The following is a 20,595-nucleotide window of genomic DNA, read 5'->3' on the forward strand; positions in this document are numbered from 1 at the left end:
AAAACAACGTGCCGCCCTCACTCATCACCATACACAAGTCAGCCTATTCTTAAATCCTTCTTTACTTCATGATGCCAGGGGCTGCTGTGGATTCGGGATGCCTAAATCCACAGAGCATAGTGCAAAGGATGTCGCCTCAAGCCCAGGTGTGGATCTCAGCTCCCTACTTGTTCTGGACTTGAGGCTGCATCATCAAATGTCCCCTGGGCTACACAACTTCCACAGAGCGGCTTCAGCAAATCCCTTGGGCAGAGGCCTATGCCCTCCTCCTCTGCTCGAAATCACTGTTGACGTCAGAAAAATGTCAAACCCAACCATCTCAGCCTTTCTCTGACTCAAGGCTTTTCTTTCACAGCTAGAAAGCATCGGCCCCAAGGATCATATTAAGCCAGCAAAATGCTGCGGAAAGAGCACTGGACATAGTGTCCAGAAGGCAAAGGTCGAAGATGTAGTGAATCCTCCAACTGGCATTTGTGACGTGACACCTCTCTGGGCCATCGTCTCTCACCTGGAGACAGGAGTCGCATCAGCTGGGCATCCTTCATAAGACTGCTGAAAAGCAAATACGTGGCAAAGCATACGGCACAGGTGATACAGAGATAAAGGGAGAAGACGTCAGCCCTACCAATACCCCCACTAGTCCAGAGCCCTGCCTTCCACACAGGGTGCTGCGCAGACTCTGAGACTCTCTAGGGAACTCCGGAAGGCTGGTTTCCTGGCTGCCCACCTGCAGGAGTGGTGAGCTAGCCGTGTTCTGCCGAAGACCCTGTCTGCTGACACCGGGCAGCCAACACTGACGTTTGTCCATCTAAGATCTGCCAGTTAGAAGGGCTCCTGTTTTGTGGGTTTCCATTCATTGTAACCTTTGCTTTCTGCAGCTGAAACTGGTTTAGTCAAAAAGCGGGCTGTGGAGAAACGGTGTTAAACAAATAGCGCCAGGCCTGGTGTTTTCAGATACGTTAACATCCTCTTTCAGCATGATGTGAGGGCCTGAAAAACTCAAGCCATTTCCTACGGCTGAGCAAATACTGATAAGAGCTTTATCCAATTTATAAGGCAGGAGGAGGAAATAATCAAGTGTGATGGAATTGGACAAATAACCCAGCTCCAAACAATTATGAAACATAATGCAATTACAGAGTACTGTGCCAGGGTTCTGGCAGAACCAGATTCTTCTCTTTCGTGAATCAACAATAATCTAGAATTTTAATGTTCATAGGCCTCGTGAGTAACCAAAAATCGTATACAACTAAAAATCAAGACAAAAGCAGTATAAACGTGTCTGTGTGTGTGTACATGTAGTGTACACAGCCGTTCTTTCTTGTGAACCAATTTCCCAGTGCCTCATGGACATGCCCCTGCCCTCCCATCAAGCTGGAGAAAGCACTTTAATTAACACCAGCCCAAAAAAGTCTAATTCTGTATATCAGGGAGAAATTAATATTCTACTGATGTTTTCTTGGAGAGATAGGGGAAAGTTTCATTGTAGGAGCCACACAACAGAAAAGGATAATATCCCAATATATTTTCTGTTCTCCGCTCCTCTAAACTTCTTCTCGCCACTCCTCATCCCCTCCTACTGGGTCGATACAGGAGACAGGCTGGCAGGGAGCTCTCGAAAGCCCAGATGATGAGCCTCGGTCCGACTCCACACTTTTAGAGGAGCGATGATGAACTAGAGTGTATGCAGGGGCTGACACTGAGCCTTGACCATGCCACATGGAACAGCGAAAGGGCTCTGAGCCTAAGTTGGTGAAAAATACCTCAGACAGAGTAATGTCTTCAAATATCACATACAAAAGAAAGCAAGTGTTTTGGTGGTTGTACTCATGGGCAAAATCAGGTCCATTGGTCCACTAGCTGCAAGGAGTTGATGTCGCCTCCATGCAAAACAACCATGGTAATACCTCAGACTGTCCGATAATGAACTGATTACTTCATGAAGTGGTGAAGTCCCAGGTGCTGGAAGTCATAAGCAAGGGACAGAAGATTATTGGGAACATAATTTCTATACCCAGTGGGAGCCTGGATTTCTATGATCCCTTTCCATTCTAAGACTCAAAGGGCAATGGGGAGCCTTCAAAAGTTTTGAGCAAGGGTGATGTGATTTTTAAATCAGTGTTACATTAGAAAGATCTGTGAAAGATTTTGAAAGTGAAACTGTTTTTAGTACTAAATGAATTAGAGGCTTCTTGAGATATCATAAGACCAGGATGAAGAATTATTACTCCAAGTGAAATTTGATTTGACAACAAACAGCATAAGAAAATAGTACTTACAAGATTTAGAACAGCTATCAAAGTCTCCAAGATAAGAACTTTCTTCATGACTAACATCTTCAATGACAAGCAAAGAAAGGCCTCCGCTTCAGAGATTTTCAAATGTGTTTCAATAAGAATGACTCCTCACCTTAACATTCTATGTGGGATACTCGATTACAGCAGCGTCCGAGATCAAAACGTGTGGGATGTCGAACCTGTTGTAAATGGTAAAGTCAAGTCTCTGGTGCTGCCTGGGATCGTCATTAATTAGAAAACAAAAAAAAAAAAAAAAAAAGATAACCTCACTGGTGATTACCGAATAGTGACATATGTATTGACACCTTTGCAAGGGTTAAAAAGAAAGAATGAAAAATAAAGGAAAGCCCATACTTTTTTCATTTTCTTTTGGTATTTCAGTCAGGAAAAGGATATTTTTTAAACTTAATAGAGGGTGACACCAGATTTATTTAGTCTGGAGGAATAGCCAGCCCTTAAGTACATGAAGTCACGCTGTCCACAGCACAGGTGCTTCGGCTGTCTGAGGCATCAGATTTTTTGGAAAGAGCAAGAGGGCTTGAGGTTAAACATCAGAAAATATTGCAGCCGCTGAAACAGGGTTGAGCTAAAACTCTGTGGCAAAGCCAATCTGCAAATTAAAGCTGGTGATTTCTGTTAAGAGCTTCAGTTTGGGGACATTTCTCAGCTTCGTCTCCAAAGTCCTGATTCAAAACCACAGTGTTCGGCGAGGCAGTGAGATTTCATGCTTTCATCAGAAACCCACACCGATAAATGCATCTCTCGATGCAATTCGGGATCCTAAAATCTTCGCTGAAGAACCCAACTAAACCATGGAACTCAATCGCAAAGCCCTGCCCCTACCCAGAGGAGCACAAGGTCCAATTAAAGGCTCAATAAAAAGCCGTGAGGTGGGGAGATGCTGGAACAGCACATTAGCTGCTGCATTTAAACCCTCGCCACAGAATCTGAATGTAATTGCGGTTTCAGAGGGAAACCTACATGGTATGAAACGTAGCAATTACTGGTCTATTAATACAGGATGTTAGTTGCTGTCGAGTATTTTCTCTGAAAGAGAGGTGGGGAGCATTCTGATTGGCGAAGGTAAGTTGCCAATTTTTTTTCGACTAGGCAAAAACGAAATTAAGAAATTTGGTGGGGTAGGATCTCGAAATGTCTCAGATGCAAAAACTTTCTTTGGGACCCGAACAAAAGCTGGCAGAACACGAGTGATGTCAGTGTCTCTTGCCTGCCTTTTCAAGCTTGGAAATCAAAGAATTTCTCAAATCCCGGGATGAGTGAGGGACAGAGAAAGAAAATGTAAGGAAAAAAAAGAGAAAGAAAATTTTCCAGCTTGAGGAACTTCAGACAGCAGGCCTGGAGGAAGGGGAAGGTGGCTGTGGCCCCCTCAGCCCTGAGCTCTAGGCTGCCCAGAAGGCCACCAGGAGGTGGTCCCCAGAGGCCACATGAGCAGCTCCGCAGATCATGTGCCGCCATCCCCAGCTCCCCTCCACTGTCCCAGTTTTCTTGGTTTCCTCTGGGCGCCTGTCCTTGGTGGTAGTGCGTCCCCCCAGGGCAGCCGCTAGTTCGGCTTTAGGCCTTTTTTAACGGCCTCAGATGGGAGCAGCCAGCAGAGCCCTGTGGAGCTGCACTGGCCAGGCCAAGGTCACTGCGAGCCAGGTGAGGGATGATCGCCCAGCACGTAAGTGCATCCCAGTCCCCATGCCCCAAGGCCTGAAGGGGGGACCCGAAAGAGGGCCCCTCCCGAGGAGCTTTCCCCATTAAGAGAAGGGGGTTCCCAGGTGTCCAGCGAGAGAAGTCAGCTTCAAAGAGGATCCAGACATTTGCCTGTGGTTAAGCAAAGACCCTCTAGAGAAAGGGTTAATTCCTCAGATGCCCCAAATCACCACAGGCCTCGAAGAACCAGAACAGCTTGAGGGAGAAAGGAAAGGGAACGGGGTGCTGGCCAGACGGGCTCCTGCAGGCCCTGGGGCTGGGGTTGGGGCTCCTCCCAGGGAAGGTAAATCTGCAAAACTGGAACACGCAGGCACTGTACCTGCAGGCCGCTCGACAAAGGCCACAGTCTAGGAAACTGAATAGAGAGCTGTCCCCCGTTTCTCAGCCTACTGACCCACTTTCCTCGGGCTGCTTCTCCCTGGATCCTCGCCCCTCGCTGAGTCTTCCCATCAGCCAACAGGGAGGAGGTAAGGCCTTGAGATCATCATGTCGGTGGAATAAGCCACAGGGCCTGTTTGACTCTTTTTAGAGAGACGAAAGTCTCCCTCTTTTTCCCAGAAAATCCTTTCTGAGCCATCCTCCGCTCCTACTTACAGACACACATACACTTCAAGATAGCTCCACCAGCTGCTCGTCATGCCCCTGAAAATCTATGGTTAGTCACTTCTTTTGTTTAAAGCACTGAAAACATCTACACCTAACCATACATACATAAAGGGGCTATTTTCCCTCTGATCCACTCGTAGGTGTTAAAGTTGCAGCACAAAATATTTCCTCGACGAGTATCCATCCCTTTTTCCAAATGAGGCAAAGGATAGTAAATTAACGAATACTGAGCACCCCAGGAAGAAGAAACACACACACATACACAATTTCAGACGCACAGTTCTCTGTGGTTTTGTCTAAGATTCACCTTAGTCAATTGCCAGAAGCCTAATGTGGCTATGAATAACTTTGTTACACCCACGGGAGTGGCTGCAACGGGTCACACGTGACGTGATCAGTGACCCACGAGTTTGCCTCCGCCCTCCACGTGCCCAGGGACGTGGAGAGTTGCGGTGGTGCAGGTGAGGGTACACTCAGGGTTGAATCCTTATTGTCCCATCTTCTGGCACAACTGCTTGAATCCAAGTTCTGGTTCTCCCTACATGACCTCAGGCAAATTATCTGCTCTCCCTGCGTCTGTGTTTCTTCATCTGAGGTCTGAGTCCAGTCGTCTCAGACGATCCACGCAAGCATTCAGCACACTGCCTGGCACCGAGCACAGTACATGCTCAATAAAAACGAACGATTTTTTACTTTGATTATTAACCGTGAGATTTTGGCCGAGTGATTTTCCTTCTTTGAACCTCAGATTCCTCGTCTTTAAAATGAAAATAACCATATCTACTTTTCCAGGAGTGTTGTGAGTTTCAAAAGAAATTTATGTGACACGCTAAGCACAGTGCCTGACATGGCGAGGAAGCATTCAACCAATGACAGCAGATATTGGCGGGAGGAGAAGGAGGATTTTGATGTTAGTGGCCTTCGTGCCGAGCCAGGAAATTCACAGGCATCCGTCCTAATCCCCCGTTCCCAGAAAAAGTAGACCTCTAAGCACCCATTCACCCTTGCCTATGCCTGGGGGGAGAGATTCATCTCACCAAATTGCTTCTCTTTTGCTAAATCATTTTTCAGCCACAATAACAAAGATCAAGTGGTCTGGTCTGAAACTGCACAGAACATAACCCCAGTTCAAGGAGGCTCAGCTATTTGATCGTTGCTGCCTTTTCCCCTTTTTTCTAAGCTCTGTTGTGAGGTAGCGTCTTAGAAAATGGACTCATGTGCCCGTATTTGTTCATCACAGCTGTTGCTAGGAAGTTATTAATGTAAATGGCTCTTCTCACTGTCCATTATGCTTTTTTCTTGTGAAATGGAATTAAGTGCTAGCCCTGTGCTGAGTTTACATTAAAGTCTTTCTATACTCTTCTTTATTTTCCTTTCCCCTTTGATCAGTCGCTTTAGAAGTTAACCCCTTTTTTATATTTTAAGGACTTTAAAGAAGATGTAAAAATTCTTGAGAATTTTCGTGGCGGGTAGGGGCTGGATTTCCAAGTGGATTCAGCCTCTCTCTCTTCATTGTGTCAATATTTAGTGCCTGGCTTTTTAAATTTTCAAAATTCAAATGAAAACATCATCATGCTCCTATAAGCTTCACTACCTCTAATATTCAAAGAACAAGTTCCAACTTGACACATGGATGAGGCAGTGCTGAGTCACGTTCATTACCCTCCCTTCCAGTGAATTAGGCAATCACATTTAATAAAGATGAAAATCTTGCGAGATAAGAGGAAAAGATAAGCACTAGTACTAAAAGAAAAAAAAAAAAAAAGAAAAAGCAAGTAAATGCCACAAAACCAATTTGGAAAACATAGGACTAGCGATTATTATGTTTTCTGTCACATTCCAAAAGATATCTGTTACATGTTCCAAAGTGCAGAGTCAATAAATTTTTTATCCACTGAAGGTAAACAAAACATGTATGAAGATTTCAAAACCTGCCCAGCAGGCTTTCCAACGGATGGAAAGGAAAGTTGCACATTTCATTGCAGATACCTCTTTCTAAATCATTGATTTTTGTAGAAATGTCACAGCACACTTAAAGAGAGGTCTCTCTTTCCAACAAACATACAGCAAACATTCCAGCAAATGGCAACATTTCCAGTTAAGAGAGAAAGCTTCAGAAAAGCCCATGAAGTTCAACTCCCTTTCCCATCTTATGCACATGCTATCTGGCGACTTCAACTGCACACCCGCCTTTCGTCCCTGCCCCTCAGGAGTTTTAAGCCTAAAACAAGCAGAGAATTGGCCCTGGCCTGCTGAAAATTTGTGGGAAGAATGATGGGAATCAACTCTTTAGTTTCAATACACAGACAAAAGGGTCCGACGTATTGCTGGAGATAATAAGGCCAAAGCTGTAATGAGTAAAAAGACTACAGGTTTTCACCTGTAGTTTTATTTTCCATGATGCTTTAAACGTCAGGCCAAAACTGAACTCTCAGTTCAGAACTCACATTCAAATTCAGCATCCCCACTGAAACTATCTACATTTAGCCTAATTTTCTGCCATTAAAAAATGGCAAAGCAAAGGGGGACGAAGAGGGGAAGGAGGAGTCGGGGGAAAATTGTCAAAGAAGAAGCATTGTCACAAGTCTAGCTGTCCCCAACAGATGTGAGATCAAATTTCAGAGAACTCTGGGAGTTTCCAGAGGCAAAATTTCGGAGACGCAACAATCAAATGACATACGTGGACCTTGTTTAATTCCCGATTTGAACAAACAATCAGTAAAATTAAGTATGGACTAGGTATTAGATGATGCTAAAGCATTATGATTAAAAACAGAATTATGATTAATTTTGCGAGGTGTGACTACGCATTGTGGTTACATAAGAAAACGGCCATATTTTCAAGAGATGCACACTCACATATGTACAAGTGAAATGAGACAATGGCTGGAATTCATTTTTAAATGCTTAAGCAAAAAAAAAAAAACAGAGGAAACAAAACAGGGAAGCTCTAGATAATTACTGAATTTGAGTGAAGGGTTTACGAGGGTTCATTATTACTGTTTTCTCTATTAATACTTGGTGTATGTTTCAGATTCTTCACGATGAAATACTTAATAGAGTTCTTCTTATTTAAAAAGTTTAAGAGTCCTTAGAGCAGGGGTAGAAGAGTGACTCGGGCATTTATCTGATGGGGAAAGGGAGACACAACTCCACTAACTGATGCTTAAATAGCCCCAAAGCCTCAGGCCTCAGAGTAAAGATGGTCAGTGGTCTTTGGTCAAAAAAGACCACTCCTCTCAGGAAGCACGTCGACTGATTATGACTTCTCCTCCCTAAAGGCTGAGTTCAATGTTGTTCTTATTAACCTACTGTTACTCGTAGGGGGAAAAAATAAAAACTGGGAGAAGCTCATTAATTATGGCTAACTTTAGCGCCAAGCTCAAGGCAGAGCTGAATAAGGCAGGTGGTAGGGGTGGAGACAGGTAGTACTTAATAAATGCGCTGAAGTGCTAGCGATTAGACGGAATAGTGGGTGCAGAGGGGCACTGACCACTGGTAATATCAGGAAGGGGCTTTTCAGCACCTCAGTGTCCACACTGATACACTGTCCATAATATCTGGTATATTATAGGCTATCAATAAGTATGTATTGAATGTTTTTGAACACTCTTGCCTCTCTGTCCTCAAAGATTGTCAGCAGCTCAACTCTGGATACAAAACGAACCTAAATGTCTCAGGTAGTCAGTCATTCAGGGCCCACTCTCCTCTCCAGCTGGTCCAGCCTTACCTCCTCCAAACCCACCCCTGTGAGGGCCCCCTCTCCACACCTCCTCCGCTCCTGGTCACTCAACATGTCCAGGTTGCACCTGTGCCCAGACCAGCACCTCCAAACTGGGGAGGAAAGAGATGGATGCAGGTGCTTGAGGAATGAGCAGGCAGACACTGTGAGCAACCGCAGCGGGGCGATCAGTGGCAACTGCTACAGTCTCTGATCAAAAAATAGGCAAATCTGTCAATAGTCAGGAAAATGGTTTTCATTACTGAGTCTCTGCACCCAAATAAAGTCTTCTGTAATTAATTCTGCAAGGGCACTGCTGCCCTACTTAAAGAAAGGTCCCCTGTAGCATCCTTAACAAAGAGTTTCCACGTAATCACATGTAAAGTCTAATTTATGTCCTCCAGGCCCAAAGACTGTCTTGGTTTGCATTCCTCCAGAAGCAAATGTTAAAACACAGGTTTGAGTACAACTAGGGATTTGGGAGGTAGCCATGGACTTGTAGATAAAGAGGACACATGAGACAGGGAAGATGAGAAGCCAATAAGAAGTGTGTTAAGAAGCAAGTTACAACTGTGGGCCATTGGACTTACTCCCACAGGGGAACTGGGAAACAGTCCCTAGACCCCATGCTGAAAGCGACCCTTCCCACGGGGCGAAGCGGCTGGGACACTTGTTCCCCAACTCCTGTCAATCATTGGTTGAGAACCTTGAGGAGGGGAGGGTCATATTAACTCCCCGGCATACCTGCCTTGCTCCCCACGCATGGCCTAGCAGCTCTGACAGCCGGAGGAAACCCTCAGCCAACAAGTTGTCAGTGTAGGAGTTGGAAGCTGGGCCAGTATGTCTGCAAATTTTAAGTGCAGTAGGGTAATGAGCAGTTTTCTGATATACACCCCCAGGTTTATACATATACACACATATATAAATCTGTGAAGTCATGTTTATTGAAACACCAGAGATGGAAAAAAGCACTACAATGAGACAGTCTTAGTTTCTGAATGAAATCCATCTTTGCATATTGCCTTTCTACAGCAGGAGTCAACAAATTAAAGACCGCAAGGCAGATCTGGCCTGTTTTTGTAAATAAAGTTTTATTGGAACACAGCCATGCCTCATTGCTCCTTGTGTGCGGCAACATCAGAGGAGTTGCCATGGAAACCACGTGGCCTGCAAAGCCAAAATCATTTACTATCTGATCCTTTACATAGAATACCCTTGTTTCCCTGTTGACCCTTTTTTCCCGAATCCATCACTCAAGACTAAGTTCCAAGGCAAATCTTTAACGTTCTCTCGTTTGTCCTTCCGCCCCTAAGAGAAACGGCTTCCTAATTTGCATGTCGATCATGCTATATCCATTCCTCAATATGTCTCTTACGACACTGCTTTGTAAACACTCACTTTCTTCTCCAGCTCAGCGCCACCACAAGAACGGACCTTTATTCATATTTGCATGCCTAATGTCTAGACACTCGAAAAATGCATGTTTAAATAAAATTAATTCATTTGGGGAATTTGATCTCAATGGTCACATGGATCCAGCCCTGGCCAGGTTCCAGAAAGTACAGACGACTTGTTCAAGATCACGTACGTGGCCAGCGTCAGACCTAGCTAGGTCCCCTTGTTCCCGATCCAGGTTTTCTGCTATATGTGGGCACAATCAGGCCACACGACAGTCCCTGCAGCACATGGCATTTTTAGCACAGCAGCTCAAGGTAATGGTTTTAATCTGCACATCCTCTGAGTGACTAGGACTTCTGTACCTGGTCACTCCTTCTCTGGATGTGTCTCCCAGTATCTATGGCCATGACCTACATGTCCAAACACCCTCCTTCACCTACCAACCCACTGCTCCAAAGATCAAACTCAAAAGTCTCTCACAGGTAGGGATCTGTGATCCATTATCTTTCAAAACCGCCTTAGGTGTCAGTAATAAATTTTTCACCTTCTGAAGAGGTAAATCAATGCTTTTTATTATTTCTGCCTATTATAACCACAAGTGTTCACCTTTCAGAGCTGCTCAAACGGTAAACAATAACAACATCTTTACTGCCTGATAACGAGAAGCAACTTACCTTCGTCAAATAAATCTCAGCAGATTTCAACACCCTTGGAAAGAGCTAGAGAAGATAAAAAAGAAAAACAAACCTTTGTGGAATGATATTTCATTTATATCTTTTATTTATGTTCTGCTTTTTTAAAATAGGTATCTCACACCCTAAATACAGGCAAAATCCACATTCAAACAGTTACGGTAATTTGTTACCTGCTTAGTAATTTTTTTAAGGAAATCATAAAAAGTTAAGCCAAACTACAGAATAAAGCCTTTGCCACAAATTCCCTATCAACCCCAGGCCATCTGAGGCCCATTGGAGAAAACAGATGACAAGGAATTTGTTTTAAATATCCACATCCTGATATATTTTAAGAGAGATTTTCCCCCTTCAAGAAAGACAAGGTTTAATAGCTGCTTTTCCACCCTTCATGTCAGAATACTACCTTAAAAAAAGGTAGCAACCATCTATGTCAAATATGTATTCACGGTAATGCCTGGCATTCTATAGATTTTTTTTCTATAGATATTTTAAAGATACTTTACACTTGTTTCACACTTTTAAAATAATCCTGTATGGTCACACACAATGAGAAAAAAAGCGGGGTGTGGGGGGTAGTGATCCAGCTCCATTTACCAGTAAAGAGACGAAGTCCATAGTGGGTAAAGTAAGAATTATCATACCCACCTTTCAAATAAGGATGACATAGCCCTGGAAATGTTAAGTGGCCTCCTAAATTCACAATGAGCACAAAATTCACATTGCCTCTGAAAGTCCATTCTTTAGCATTAGGCTGACATCTGTGTCCAACAAGCTAACTTCTCTTAATTAGACTCTTTATGCATTTCATAAACTTTAATTAAAATAAAAACAGTGACAATAGACTCAAGTTATTATATGTGAAGCAGCTTAAGGTTATCACAAAAGCTACAAAATGAAATGACTAACTGGCATTTATATGGGAAATACTCTACATTTTAGCAGCTTTACCCCAAAGTTGTTCAATATCTTGGTCTGGACTTTTTCAAGGAGTGTGTATCAGATAACGATTTGAATAGGGCTGCATAAATTTGCATAAAGTGTGAGAGGTTAACATTATAAAGTTCGGATTCCTCTCCAAAATGATTGCTCAGAAGATATTTTCCCTACTTCTCACTGAGAACAAGGGCTGCAATCATTTAAAGACCCACCAATGACACTGATAAACCAGAAACTAAAGGTTTACAGGAAAAATTATAACCTCAAAATGCACTTAAAATCATTCAATCTGGAACCATCATATAGACAACACTTTAGCAAATATTTCGAAACAAATGTATGGAGAAATTTATCTATCCTAGGAGAAAATTACAATTTCCCAGTGGGAATTTTTTTCTCTCTTTAGCTCTATCTTTGGAAAAAGATTATCTGTCGGATGAAAACAAGAAAACTATCCATGCATTAATAAGGATAGGAGGAGCCCACTGTTACTCACTTAGCTATAAACAATAGCCCCTGAGAAAATGATTCATTCAAATAATAATCTCTTAAAATGATATTGACTATGATAGACCCAATGCGGTTTATGTTGAATTTAATTTCCATCTAAATTTAAAATACAAGAGACATCTAAAGCCATCATTTCATTTGGTGTTGAATGAAGTAAGTCATTTAGAAGTTCAATTTTTTAAAGTCATAGCATAACTAAGGGAGGTTTCGTCAATCCATTTCTACTTTCAAAATACACAAGAGCAGGCCGAGATGCTTAAATGTAAAGTGCTATATTATACAAAGGAACAAAATTAAGTAGTCAAATGCATTTGCTACATTAAGGCAAAATGAAAACTACTGTGATTAGAGCAGTTTGAGAAAAATGAATGTAAAATACTTTCTATTTAAATTATAGCAATAACTATGATTAAAAGAGCACATTGCTACTTGCTGGATAGCAGGAAGATTGTTTTCACATGCAGTTTGGTATTCTGGGCTTGGGGGTGGGTGGGTGGGTTTGTTGGTTGGTTGGTTGGTTGGTTTTTAATGTAAACTGGCTAGCCTCAGAGTGGGCCCATCATGCAGCCCTGCTCTGGACCATCTCCAGCCTTCTCGAATGGCTCTCCTGAGAAGCAGGGCCTCTGCAGAGCAACTTGAAAAGACCACAGGAAAGAAGAGGCTGAGGAAATCTAATCATGCCTGCATGGCCAAAGAGAACCAGATGCAGGAATGAAGACATCAATCGAATTGAGTTCAGGAAGGGGCAGCCTCAGCTGCTCTCTACTAGCAGTTGCAAATGGCTATGCTGGCTTCTTCCAAGTGGGAAAGCTTAACCCACTGATACTGAGAAAGACAAATATAAGTCTTGTTTTTCTTTTAATTCTTATTAGTTTTAAAAATAAAGATAATAGCCTTTCTTTTTTTTTGCTTTTTTTTTTTTTGTTTTTTTTTTTTTTTTGCAAGATAGCAATACAAATCTATCAGGACTAAAACACACAGACCAAAAACCAAATCCATGCTGTACCCACATCAAGAGTTGGTTATCACAGAGGTGTTATGAAATTTCACACATATAAGAGATCAGACCAGCCATCCTCGTCTGGATTGCACACACCATCACAGGGCTCTCCCCTTGCCCTTTTGTTGACCAATAATCTCGATCGCATTTTAAGCCTCCAGAATTTGTGAGAAAGGTTGCAGGGAAATATGTGAGCAGACATACTGTCTAGCATTTCCTCGAAGCTAAAAATAAACCTCATGTAGGTTCTTATGCGACCACACTTTGGTCTCTCTTTCCCTATGGCCCAGTATAAAAGAAAATTGGAGAGGAATATTTACTTGGTAAAAGATAGGTCTATAAAGTATTGCCCAAGTTTCTCTCATAAGATGAATTACATGAGCAATTACCTAAAACACAGAAAATCAGAGTCTTTCCTCTTGTTACTTCATGGGTGGGGCCATTTGATCCATATTTTTGCCCAAAGCTTCAGGTGATTTCTACAATCGCGTGGTCTGGTAAACTCTGTTCTATGTAATAGGGCAAATTCTAGATTCACTAGTCCTGACAAAAAAGAGAAAGGGATATGAATAGAAATAACTCAGAGGCGAGGAAAGACATTATAAAGAAATAGGCAAGAGCTAAGAAATATCCTGTGTCACTCATTTCATTTTTGTGTAGACCAGGGGATGGGACTCAACCATTATTTCGTTTTATTTAGATTTCTTACAAGTTCCTGTTGGTTATTTTACATTATACCTATCTCTCCCCCTGGAGTTATTAGCAAAACAATAGCTTTTCTATAGTCAAAATTGGGTAGTCTAAATAATCAAGAGTAGCAGACAGTGGATCTAGAAGGAGAAGTCACCTGAGTTCTGAGGCCAGCAGAGAGAGGAACTGTAGGTGACAAGCCCAGAAGTGATTTTTGGAATTCATACACTGACAGAAATTTTGAAAGTTTTTGCAGCTGGAATGTAGAATTTTAAAAAAATGATGGAAGCTATTTCTTTTTGCTTTTTATTTTGATATGAAAGTGATTTGAAGTTCCAAGAATCTCCCAATCATGCCCACTGTCCTGGGACCTCTCAGGGGACAAACAGACACAACATTGCCTGACCATACTTTGTGAGCCAACTGTGACAAAATGGTGTTTCTGAAGGACCTGACCATCTCCATCCCAGAAGGTATTAAGGAATCTGCATTTCCTTGCTGAATGTTTCACCTAAATTTCTTATAAATGGAGATCTCTCTTTCCCTTGTTATTTATATGACTGACTCTGCACACCCCCTTTGAAAACTGAGGGTCTAAGATATAATTCATTTTATAATAAAAATGAATATCTGTTCATTTTAGCAGTTGCCACTGCACAGATATATTTCAAACACGTTTGTAGTGAATGATCATACTATATGGTACAGTCAAATTGATATGTGAAGTTCCCAGAATAGTGAGCAATTAATACTGAATGCACCACAAATCACTGGAGCTCAAGCTGAAGATGGGATGCTGCTTCCACACACTGAGAAATGAATTTGTATGCCCAACATGTAAGAGAAATGCACTAATGGTCTGGATTGTGACTATATCGCTTAGCAATGTACAATTGAACACTTTAGTAGTACTGCCCAGAAAAGGACAGTCACACATAGAAGAGATGAGACCTAGGGTACAACCACCTTTTCCTCTATGTAGGATGGTTTGAGGAATATGAACTGGCCTATAGCATCCCAAAAGATGTCTCAGAACCTAAGTTTTAATAGTTATCAACTTTAGAGAAAAGATTTTGTGCTTTTATTGAAATCTGGTTGAATGGTTCATTTAACATTCACCTGTCTTGTGGTTTTTAAGTCTTTAAATAGGTCACCTTTTAAATAGAGTTTACTGTTTATCTAGAAACTCAGCTTTCTTTAGTATCTCTTCTACCTACACCACTGCCCAGGGCTAACAGAAGTACAAACCCCTAAAGGAAAGTGAAATTATTTTATTTTAAATAATAATTGCTTAAAATGATAATTGGGAAGTTAATCATTACCTCATTATAGCCTTAGTTCACATAATAATGATTTAATAAATGTCCTGAAGGAAAAAATACTCACTTCTCAAGAGTTTAACCTGCTCCTATGACATAACTCATACCTTTAAATAATACGGTTAGATACTTATGGTTAACTATAATGAATAATCAAAGAACTACCTCCTCTCAATGACAAGACATAATTACTGTGAAATCATTCCAATACTGAAAAATAAAATATATTAAACTAATAAGGCACAAATATATCATAATTTATAGTCATACTATTCATATAAATTATCACTTTTAAAAACTAATGTTTTTTCATATATGAAACAGATTATAGAATACCAAATATGTTAAAATTGAGAAAACCATTATAATAAATATTGATATGATACTTAATCATATTGCTTTTTTCTGTTTTCTACCATTTAAAAAAATTACCATCATTTTAATATGTCTGTTTAATCATTTTACCTTAAATAGAATATAATGAATACATTATGCAACACATTTTTTAAAAACTTTGCATAATAGTATTGAAAATATTACATTTTATTTAAATGCCACTTAAATGTTAATATATCTTAAGCTATATTTAGTCTTTACAATTACAAACAATACATGCTCATTAGAAAGAACAGAAAAGAACAAAGAAGAAACTAAGAATCTTCCATAATCATCACCCAGAGGTAATCGGTATTAATATTTGGGGATCCAGCTGACACATGAATTTGGGCAGGTAAAAATACATCTTTATATCCTCACTGAAATTTTGCATTTCCTTTAACTATCAATATAGACGACAAACCACAGTAGTATTAGCAAGTAGGGAATCTAAACTGAGAAATGAAACTATTTGAAACAATCAAATGGAATTCCTAGAATTGAAAAATAGGAATCCCTAGAATTGAAAAATAAAATTTCAGAAGTACAATATTCATTGCATAGACTTAAAATCAGATTGGAAACTACAGAAAATATTCGTGAACTCGAAGACAAGTAAATAGAAATTTAAAAAACTGAGGCACAGAGAGAATACAGACTAATATAATGAACAGAGCCTGTGGCACAATGTTAAGTAGTTTAACATATGTGTAATTGGAATCTTAAGAAAACAAAGAGAGAAAAATTGTAAAATAAGAAATTTTTAAGAAAAAATGGCAAAATTTTTCCAAGCTTTTTCCAAATTCCAAATGCACAAAACAAACAAAAAAAAGGATTCAATGAAACACAATAATACACACAAAAAATCCACACTTAAGTACATCATATTCTCGTTGAAAACTAATAAGAGAAAATCCCAAATGCAGAGAAAGACACATTACATTAAAAAAAAAAATGAGTATAGCTTTCTTATAAGATATACAAGCCAGAGACAATAAAATAATATTCTAATGTGGTAAAGAAAAATATTCTTAAACTGGGATTCTACACCCAGCATAAATGTTTTTCAAAAGTAAAAGTGAAATAATTATATTTTCAGATAAACAAAACCTGAAAGAATTAGCTACTAGGAGATCTTCGCAGCAAAATAAAAGGAATTTCTTCAAGCTACAAGAAACTGCATTAAACAGAAACTCAGACTTACCTGAAGGAATAAAGGATGCCAGAAATTGTAAATATATGGATAAATATAAAAAACTCCCTTTTCTTGTTTCTTCATTTCTTTAAAGTAAAATAATGTCTTCCCCAAAGCTGTCCAGGTCCTAATCTCTAGAATCTGTGAATGTGTTATCTCATATGGAAAAGGAGACTATGCAGATGTGATTAAATTAAAGATCTTAAGACCTGGATATTATCGTGGTTTATCTAGGTGAACTCAATATAATTATGATGGTCCTTATAGGTAAAAGAGAGTCAGAAAAGAAGATGCAATAATGGAAGCAGAGGTCAGAGTGATGCTTTAAAGATGGAAAGAGCAATAAGCCAAAGAATATGAATAGCCTCCAAAAGCTAAAAAAGGCAAAGTAATAAATTCTCCCTTTGAGTATGCAGAAGAAATGCTGCCATTCTGCTGACACCTTGATTTGAGCCTTGTGAGACTCATTTTAGACTCTGACTTCTAGAACTATAAAATAATAAATATGTATTGTTTTAAGCTACTAGATTTTTAATAATTTGTTATAGTAGCAATGGAAAACTATAATAGAAATATAGCTAAAAAGCTAATGGAAGAGATAAAATGGGACATAAAAATACAGATTAACTTTTAAAAAGCAAGGAAGAGCAAAAAAGGAACAACAAATAAATGAAAAAAAATCTATAACTTTCAAAAGATTGAAATCATACAAAGTATGTTCTTTGACTACAAGGAGATTAATTTGAAATCAATAATAATTTTTAAAAAATAGAAATTTCCCAAGCATTTGAAAATAGTTCATCATACTCCTAAACAGCTTATAAGTCAAAGAAGAAATCACAAGGGAAATTAGAAAATATTTCAAATTAAACAGTAATGTATATCTAACATATGAAAATGTGTGGGATGTAGCTAAAGCAGTGCTTAGAGGAAAATTAATAGCTTTAACTGCTTATATGATAAAAGAAGGAAGATTTAAAATTAACAATCTAGATTTTCACCTTAAGAATCTAGAAAGCCATGGGCAAAGTTAGTAGAGGAAAAAAATCATAAAGATCAGAAATAAATAAATGAAAAGCAGGCAATAGAGAAAATTAACATAGCCAAAGGCTTTTTTCCTTTAAAATATTAGTAAAATTGATTGAACAATGAGAGAGAGAAGGAGGGAGGGAGGGAGGGAAAAAGGGGGAGAGAAACAGAGAGAGAGCAAGAAAGAGAGAGACAGAGAGACAGAGACAGAGAGGAATTGCCAAACAGGCAGTTTCTATTAAAGTTAAACATAAACTTACCCACCCATTGAGGAGTGGACCACAAAATTCCACTCCTCAATGTTTACTCAAGTGAAAATAAAATGTATTTCCACAAAAAGACTATACATGAATGATAACACCAGCTTTATTCATAATAGCCAAGAACTGGAAATAACCTAAAAGTCCATCAATAGGAGAATGAATAAATTGTTTATAAAAATAAAAAATAATACTTGGCAATAAAAGAGAATGAACTGAAATACGCAATAACAGAGATTAAAAACAATAAGCTAAGCAAAAAAAAAAAAAAAAGCCAGATGCAAAATAAGCACGTACTTTACTACATGACTCCATTTGTTTAAAAAAATAGTGATAGAAATCAGGAAACTATTGAAGGGAGAGGCATCAGGATTATGCATTAGTCAAAACTCACTGAACTGTACCTTAAGATCTGAACTTTTCACTGTGTGTAAATTATATTGCAGTTTTTAAAAATCTAAATAACATATAAAAAATCAAAGATCTAGAAAGAAAAAGAATTTGAAGAATTCTGGTGTTCCTTGAGAGAGCCTATTGTCATCTGGTAAAGCAAGCTACTATGGAAGCAATGTGTTCTACTTGCAACGTTAGATCTTTGCAAATTTAGATTTTCAACACTTGTAACGATCACAAAGAAATCAAAACTGATTGTATGTTCAACATGAATGAGTGTTGCCTTGGTAAAGACAACCCCATAGATTAATGTTCTTATTCGAGCTAAACCACCACAGCCTTCACATTGATTTGTCACTAAAGTGTAAAATTTAACTTTACCATGATTATATTTAAGTGTCTCATTATTTAGTGTGATAATCAAAAAAACACATTTATGGTTATATCACAATGTCGTCTTTTAATATCTTGATGAATGAATTTAAATATAATGTTTCTTTTGTCAGCCAATTTTTTATACATTCGAAACATTAATTTTAGAAGTTTATAGACTTCATGAAACAAAGTAGGTTAAGAACTCAAGGAAATAATTTTAAACTTTACTTGAAAAATATACAAACATGGAATAATTTTATAGTATTTTTTAACTTGCTGTTTTTATTTTTGCTTAACAGTATAAAATAATATAACTCTATGTCTTTAAATAGCTTTCTACAAAGCTATTATTTTTATTTAACTGCATTATTTCCATTCACCAGATATTTCATAATTTTATCAGTTTCTTGTATTTAGAGAGCCAGGTTTTATCCACCCTTTAATTATTTTAAAGAATATATTTTTTAATTAATTCCAGAATAATGTTTTTCTATCTTACATGGTTGAGTCCAACCCTTTTATGATTGATGAGAAATTCGATCCTCAAAAAATAGAGGAATTACAAATCCCATGTGGTTAAGGAGAGAGGATTCCTAGGCTCCTATGACACTTCAGTTAAACATCTTCATAGGACTCATTCATTCCACAAAATCATATAATATATTCAATATTTGAGTGGCTATTAAGTGCCAAGCATATAAAGAGTAGGAGCAGTCACAGTTTTTAATAGGGCGGACAGGGAAAACCTCGTGAAAAAGATTTGAAAAAACATAATGAAAGAATAGCTGGGAAAAAGTGTTCCAGACCTGAAAAACAGCAAATGCAAAGTCCCTGAGGTAGGAGCAAGCCTGGAATGTCCAAGGTAGAGCAGGGCAGCCAATATGGTTGGAATAGAAAAAAGGAAAAAGAGACTGGTAAGAGACTATGTCAGAGCAATAATGGCAGCCAGATGGTGTCGCCAGATGGTTTAGGGCTTTATAGGCCACCACAAGGATTCTGACTTTTATACGAAGTACAATCCGAGGTCATAGGAGGGCTTACAGCAGAGAAGAGACTTGATCTTATATATCCACAGAATCACTCTGGTGCTGTGCAGAAAAAAAAGACTATAGGGCATGTGGGATAAAGCGAGGAGACTAGTTAAGAAGTTATGGCAATCCAAAACAATCTACAGATTCGACTCAATCCCCATCAAAATTCCAACGGCATTTTTTACAGAAATAGAAAATTTGAATGGACTCACAAAAGACCGCAAATAACTAAAGCAATCTTGAGCAAGAAGAGCAAAGTTGGAGGCATCACACTTCCTGATTTCAAACTATATTACAAAGTAATAGTTTTACTTTGTAGTGGAGAGTTTTTTTATTTTTTAATAGTAATATGTTAGATAGTTATCAAAACAGCATGATATTGGCATAAAAACAGACACATAGATGAATGAGACTGAATAGAGAGCTAGGAATAAATCCACTTACATGTGGGTTAATTTCAACAAAGGCATAAAGAATTTACAATGGAGAAAGGATAGTCTCTTCAATAAATGGGAAAACTTGCTATCTACACACGAAAGAACAAAACTGGACTCCTATCTTACACCACTCAAAATAATTTAAAACTCAAAGTAGCTTAAAGATGTAAATGTAAGACCTAAAACTGTAAAACTTGTAGAAGAAAATATAGAGAAAAAGTTCTTTGACACTGGTCTTGGCAATCATTTTATGGATCTGACACCATAAGTATAGGCAACAAAAGCAAAAATTAAAAAGTAGGATTATATGAAACTAAAAAGATTCTGCACATCAAAGGAAATAACCAACGAAATGTAAAGCAACCTACAGAATGGGAGAAAATATGTGCAAACCATATGTCTGATAAGGAGTTAATATCTAAAATAAATAAGAAACTCTTAAAACTCAATAGCGAAAATAAATAAATAAATAAATAAATAAATAAATAAATAAATAAATAGATAAATAAATAAATAAATGATAGATAAATAAAAACCCAACTTAAAAATGGACAAAGGAACAGAACAGACATTTTTTGAAAGAAGACACACAGATGGCCAATAGGTACATGA

At 38.8% G+C, this 20,595-nt stretch overlaps 1 long non-coding RNA gene across 1 annotated transcript; it reads right to left on the reverse strand.

Moving 5' to 3' along the window:
* Positions 1-2,385: 2,385 nt before the first annotated feature.
* Positions 2,386-13,305, reverse strand: LOC120611449 (uncharacterized). The gene is made up of 3 exons (XR_005655209.1): positions 13,269-13,305; positions 10,413-10,457; positions 2,386-2,476 (listed from the first exon to the last, which is right to left on the reverse strand). It is a non-coding gene; the product is annotated as an uncharacterized LOC120611449 (long non-coding RNA).
* Between the last annotated feature and the right edge of the window lie 7,290 nt (positions 13,306-20,595).

Source organism: Pteropus medius, unplaced genomic scaffold (genome assembly GCF_902729225.1).
Source record: "Pteropus medius unplaced genomic scaffold, Ma_sr-lr_union100, whole genome shotgun sequence".
NCBI classification, from domain to species: Eukaryota; Metazoa; Chordata; class Mammalia; order Chiroptera; family Pteropodidae; genus Pteropus; species Pteropus medius.